This window comes from Coptis chinensis, chromosome 8 (assembly GCF_015680905.1).
Source record: "Coptis chinensis isolate HL-2020 chromosome 8, ASM1568090v1, whole genome shotgun sequence".
NCBI classification, from domain to species: Eukaryota; Viridiplantae; Streptophyta; class Magnoliopsida; order Ranunculales; family Ranunculaceae; genus Coptis; species Coptis chinensis.
Window position 1 is genome coordinate 31,317,065 of NC_141463.1, and position 6,605 is coordinate 31,323,669.

The following is a 6,605-nucleotide window of genomic DNA, read 5'->3' on the forward strand; positions in this document are numbered from 1 at the left end:
GTCCAAAATCCACACAAAAAGGCCCACTTTGACCATATTTTCAAATCTTTGCAAATTCCCTTTGGTTGCCGGGTCAAAATTAGGCAAACTCTTCTTCACAAAATTGTTAACTAATCCATTAGGAAGGTCCATGAACTCTTAAAATACCCTTGGGTCGAAATCTTACTCCAAAAAAATGTTGCACTCAACAGTCTGAGCAATGAGCCAAAGCGGGATATGGCAAGATTAGGGTTTCCAAAATCCAAAGGAACCTAGGCAAGCTTGTACTCATTTGAAGGATTTTTCAAGGGAATTCAAATATGAAATAATCTCATCCAAAGAAAAAGTGGAAAAACGAGATTTGGGCTCCAAAGGGGTTCTGAGGGGGCATTTTGGTCATTTTCAACTCAAAACTTCGAAAAAGGCGAAACTTCAGCCATAGCTAGAACATGATGAGGAGAGTCTAAAAAGGCTAAAAGAAGATGAAAAGAAAAAGATTGATGTATAAATGAAGACTCTAGAAAGCAAATCACCTTATATGATCAAATTTAATTGATGCAAAATCATTGAATGAATTATGCAGGGGTGCAAAAATGGGGTGTCTACACAAGTCTTGTTCCCCAACATTATTATCCTCGTTTACTGTAGCATTTACTTGCATATTTACAAGCTCTACATCAATAGCAGTTGGTTGTGTTGCTATTGGAGGAGTAGAGATGTAGTCTCGATTGAGTCCTTGGTACCACTTGTTAGGCATGTTGCTTATTGATCTTAGCACTTTTAGGTGTTTTTAGAAGTTGACTTACTCGTGCTAAAACTCAATAATTCCTTACTCACTGTTTTTTTTCTTTTGAGAATGTCAATCTAGTTCGGTAGGGATTTAGTTCCAACTTCTAAGATAAAATTTAAATGATCACTGCTGGAATCTACACTTTGGAGAACTAAGTGAGAAAGGATTTTATAGATAGATTTTTTTACACAAGTTATCTAAAATTTGTAAGTTTGTTTATAGTTAAATGAAAAGAGAGAGAGTGATAGGGAAGGATTAATCCTACTCATGGAAGCCTAGCTACAAGTCTTTTTAGAAGCAGTCACTACCATCTCCGAATCCACTAACATAATATACCTATCTCTAAACATATCATGCTAGCATGTAGAATTTAAATGATATTTCATCTCTGAAATATCATTCCAATCTAGTTCTACTTTAAAACAATTGATCGGATAATTGTCAATCTCTGTCATTTTGGGGCCGGAGGATGAAAAATAGAACCTAAGTCTTTTAAGTAGTGATTTTGGAATCCTAAATTTGTAGCATGATCCTCGCATGAGGCATCATTAACCACTCCCCTTGGGAGAGTTTTAGCTCATGATCATAGGACTGAATTAAACTACAAGAAGATATGTGAAATGAAAAAGAAAGAGAATGAAACAAAGAAAACTACAACTGTTTACCTAAATGAAGAAGAGTTTATTAAAAACTAGAAAGTTCCCCATTAACAAGTTACAAGCTTTTCTCTAAAACTAAGAACTAAAAAACAAAATTAAAGACATGGATGTAAATGAAAGTAAAAGTCAAGGAAGTAAAAGCTTCCAACTCCCAAAATCAGCCCCCGTTTACATAAAGAGCCTTTTCTCTTTCTCCCCGTGAAACACTCTCCTCTCGTTTATTTTTCACTTATCCACAACTAACCCCCATTTGACACCTTTCATTTTTTAGATAATCATCACCTAAATCCAACTAACTCATTAACTTCATGCAAGGTGTCAAATTTGCACCAATTATTTGCACCTTTGTCTTGACTTGCATGATGACTCATCAAATCTTATGGGCCCGCCCTAGTGGGTCCCGCGTCTGATCTAGTGGCAGTCCGGTCTTTTGGCATTTTTACAACTTCCAGCCTATTTATAGAGTTCATCGCATCTGATCGTCGGGCGACTTACTCGTCGCATTCAGTCGCGGTTGAGAGATATGAAAGACGGAATGCTTACATGCATATAATCGAGAATCATTTGGATTACGTACTATTTGAGTCTTTGGGCTTTAGTCGAATTTGTTGGGCTTCACATGGGCTTGATCGGAAGGCATGTGTATACTCCCTATTAAAGTGCTTAAATGCTGGCTTTATCATAATTTTTACATTAGTTGCTCGACTACAAAAAGTACAAAGATCTGATTATTTCATGATTATTAAGCACAAAATTGGCCGAAATGTTATGTCTCTATGGGTTTTATAATCTGTTTTGGGTGCTTATCACACCCACTCCCAAACAGCATTTTGCTTGTCCTCAAGCAAAGAAGACGATTAAAAGCGGATAAAGTGGCCAAAGCTGTGCATTAAGCTAAGTCTCGTTTAGAGAGTGCGGTTGCATTGACCGTATGCAACAAGGCCTTAAACAGCTAGGAATTCCCTAGTGGATGAGTTATAACCTCGTGAGAGTTTTCAGAGAAGATACTCACAAACTTCATTTTATACTACAATGACTTAGTAATAAAAGCTTGTTTCCTTAATTAATCTCGGATATCTATACATCTCCTTGGCGGGGCGAGGATTAATTCTTCGAAACTCGAAGTTAATATGCATACAATAATTAAAACATCTACATATGAGTATGCATTCAGTGAATTTGCATTGAATTGCACAAGTAGGGTTGTTTACGGATCCTTTGGAGAGTGTACCTAAATGGGTTCTCACATGTATGTGTAGAAACACAAATTCGCTCATAATTTTCCCACTCGAGGTTTTGTTAATTGCGATTAATGCGGTGGGCACACTTTTCCTCATACTTCGATGGCGGTCGAGGAGGCGAGGTCGATCAATCCACATCTACTACTTATTATCACACCATCCTACTCCTAATTGAGCTAAAGGTCTTTATTAGGTATTATGGGGCTTAGGTGATAGTGTAGAAAGAAATGGAAGTGGAAGATCAAAAATGATAAGTATAAGAGAATAAAGGTCTTCAAGATATTTACACTTGAGAAATCCTTGTTTTCTTTTCCTACTCCTACACGAGTTTTCCTACCTTGCTCTTAAGCCTTATTTCATTTTTTTTTTTTTTTTTTTTTAAGAAACATGATCTGTTTATTTTTTTATTTTTATTTTTATTTTTCAAGCGGGTAACTAACTTTTATTTGGAACAAGTCTTCTTTTTTTTTTTTCTACATTTTGTCCTATTTCTCATACTCATCACTTAGGTAGGTTCTTTTATTTGGGGTTAATATATGGGTAAGGAATTTTTGGTGAAAGTGAAAAGTTTGATGAAAGGTTCGATTAAGAGTGACTAGCGGTAAAATTTGTAACGGTAATAATTTATAGCTATGTCGATTCAAAGAATGCCTAAATTCTTGCCTAGGTTGGATGGTGATCAAGTAAGTCGATCGTGATTTTCTCTATGGGAAAAACTACTCCTCTGTGTCATTACTCACAAATCACTCATATCGAGGCTTTTGGTTAGATTCTTATAGGATTGATAGTTTAAGTAGACTAACCGTGGTTTCGAAACTTATTGTCATGTCTGATCAATGATACTTTCGATTGCATGAATACTCATAAAAGATATTAAAACTATTAGCGTGCGTATTAGCTTAAGTTTCTTAAAACTAATCATAATTGAATGCTAATGTGAGACTTCTAGATAATTTTCATCATTGAAAAAGAAACAAGACATTGTCACTAATTACATTTACTAACAAGAAAATAGAAACTATATCTGGACTACAAGTTGCCTTTTTTTTTTTTTTTTTTTTTATATATATATATATATATATATATATATATATATATATATATATATATATATATATATATATATATATATATTACTCTAAGCAGTGATGATTAGTCTTGAAATAGAAATAGATAATAAAGGAATTACCTAATAACGAAGTAAACAAAATTAGAATTTGGATTTTTGGAACAAAAAGTTGTGGTAACATAATATATTATCTGAGAAAAAAAAAAAAGAAAAACAGTAGCACACTATATACAATTATATCTGAGTTAGATATATGTACAATTCCTACTCGAGTTTACCATCGAGGGATGTGGTGAAGGTCGGCCTCTTCTTGATTGAAATGCATTTCCTTAGTATGGCCAAAGATAGCGTATTCTAAATGGTGGCCCATTCTTGTTCACGGATTCGTTCAAATGTTTCATCATCTTATCATCAGCTTGGATAGATAGCGAACATGTCTCAAGTATATCGCGGGGGCGTTTCCATTGCCTAAACCTTAATGAGCGAATTATCTTGTTTCTTTGGGCACATAGAATCTACTTTGACCTAGTCATGAAAAGTATTTGAAAAACTGTGGGAAATGTGTCTTCATAATTAAACAAGCGATTCACGAGGTAAAAGTATATCTTGATCGAAAAGTCTGAGCTTCGTTTCAAATTGGAGATAACACAGTTTAAGATATCAAAGAATGTATGACCTCGAGCAAGCGCATTGAAGACTACACATGCGGCATCATTGGCGGTAGAAAAATGCCAATCTCCCATGATGTTAAGAAGGACAAACAACATCGCATTTCCCATGTTCATGGTCATCTTTGGCTAAGGGAATGGTGATATGCGGCCATCTGCCAAGTTTAGTTCCTTCATCTTTAATTTCAAGACCGTCGGTCGATATCTTATCTTGAAAAGCAGGCCATGAAAGGGCGAGTAGAGTTGTGATAAATGTATGGCCATGTTGTTTGCCGGCTCGTGATATGGAAGATCTAAAGTCAGGGCAAGTGTTGCCTCACGAAAAAGACATGGTTTGTGCCACCAACTTTGATTGTGAATCCGTCTAAGAAAAAACATGAAGCGGCGTTGAATCTTTGGTGTATCTTCCATATTAGCATAAAAGTAGGCCGCCAAACTTGGAGAATAAGTTTGGTCGAGGTGAATAACAAGGAAGACCACCCGATGTTAGTAATGCAATCGGAAATGAAGTCCATAAGTATTGGAATCCATCATGGCTGAAATGATTGCTTTCGAGGGATGAGTTTGGAGGTGTCTGTTTGATGAAGATGTTACGTTCGATGAAGATGCCATGTTTGATGGAGTGGAGTGATGGGGAAAATATAGAAGAAATATGTCCAAATTTTTTTATTTGGATGGAGGAATGAGTATGCAAGAAGATAAAACCTCATGTAATCAAGTTTAAAATAACGTTAAAATTGTTATTATCCTGACTTGAAATATGACAATCCTAGTAGGCATTTCTTACAAAGAAGATACAAAGATAACAAAAATTTTAATTAAAAGGCACCGCGATGAAATACTTAATAATAATAATTATTTTATTTTATTTATTTTGGGGAAAGTTGAGTTTTGTAAAAAGCGAGGCTTAACCTTTTTTTTACCATTATTATTATTATTTTTATAGTTGAGGAATGATGATAAGGATGGTGATGGGAATCAGATTGTGGACAACAACGTTCAGTTCATTAATTTGTTGGCTAAAATTTGGATTTGAAGGGTTCCACAGTTCGAGAGATCGTAGTTTGATTCTCTATTAGAAGAGTGTGATTTTCTAATGACTGAGAGTGAGTTTCCAATAGTGGCTCTTGATCAGCATCATGCACGTAAGCTTGGCGTTCTTGAAATCCATAAGACTTTTGATGATGATTTTCGGCGATGCGTGGAGTTCCCTCATTCCTTGATGAAGAATTTGAATACCTTCCATGGGATTAAAATGTTACGCATGGCACTTTCATCAAAGAAATGTGCAGAGTTTGAGTTTTGGCCATCCATTTCATCTGGCAGAGTATCTGGCGTCCAAGAACCACCGCCGCGGTCTTTGTGAAGTATTGTAACAAATGCTCTTTGAAGAGGTATTTACGGAGAGCTATTTGGATAACCAACGCATCATAATTTTTAAGTGACTAAAGTAGGCGGAGGTGCTAACCTTTTTGTTCTTCGGTGATTCGCGTTCGAGGAGGTGTTGGATTATACAAAATCATCTCTTTGATTACGCATAATCAAAGTAGGTGTAATTGAGGCTTGGTGACTTCAGATTGGTGTGGCGTACCCACCACATTGTGTCCCTGACCCGGTGGAGCAGCTTCGTTGATTTTTGTTTCAAAAGCGTTGAAGAACAAGCGTGATTTTTATTTCGACCGCCATGAGATCACGGTGGCCGTAGTAATTTTTTTGTGAATTAAATGGGGACTCGAAAGATCGAACCCGAGTCATTCATTGGAATTTGAAGTATGCCTTAGCCGGGAGATAACTTCCTTAGTTAATTCAAAGCGTTGTCCATAGGCATGGAAAGCAAATTTTCCATTTTAGTCCGCTAAATTGGTAGAACATCAAGACCAAATATATCACGGAATAGAACATATGCATGATATAGAAGAGGCATCCATCCTCGACCCATACAATTTCTGTGTCATAAAAGGAGAAAATCAGCCATCATCAAAAATTTCAAGTAGTTCTTCACCGGGTACTATCTTTCTTGGTTGATCCATTTGAAAGGATAATTGATGGAAGGATAGTGTAGAAAGCGTGAAATGAGAATGGTTGAAATGAAGAGATTTATAGCAAAATATAGGATGCAGTGCGAATCGGGGATGTCAAGTGCATCTAGATCTCAACTTACAAGTGAAACATGTGATGTTGGTATCCCTAATTATGTAC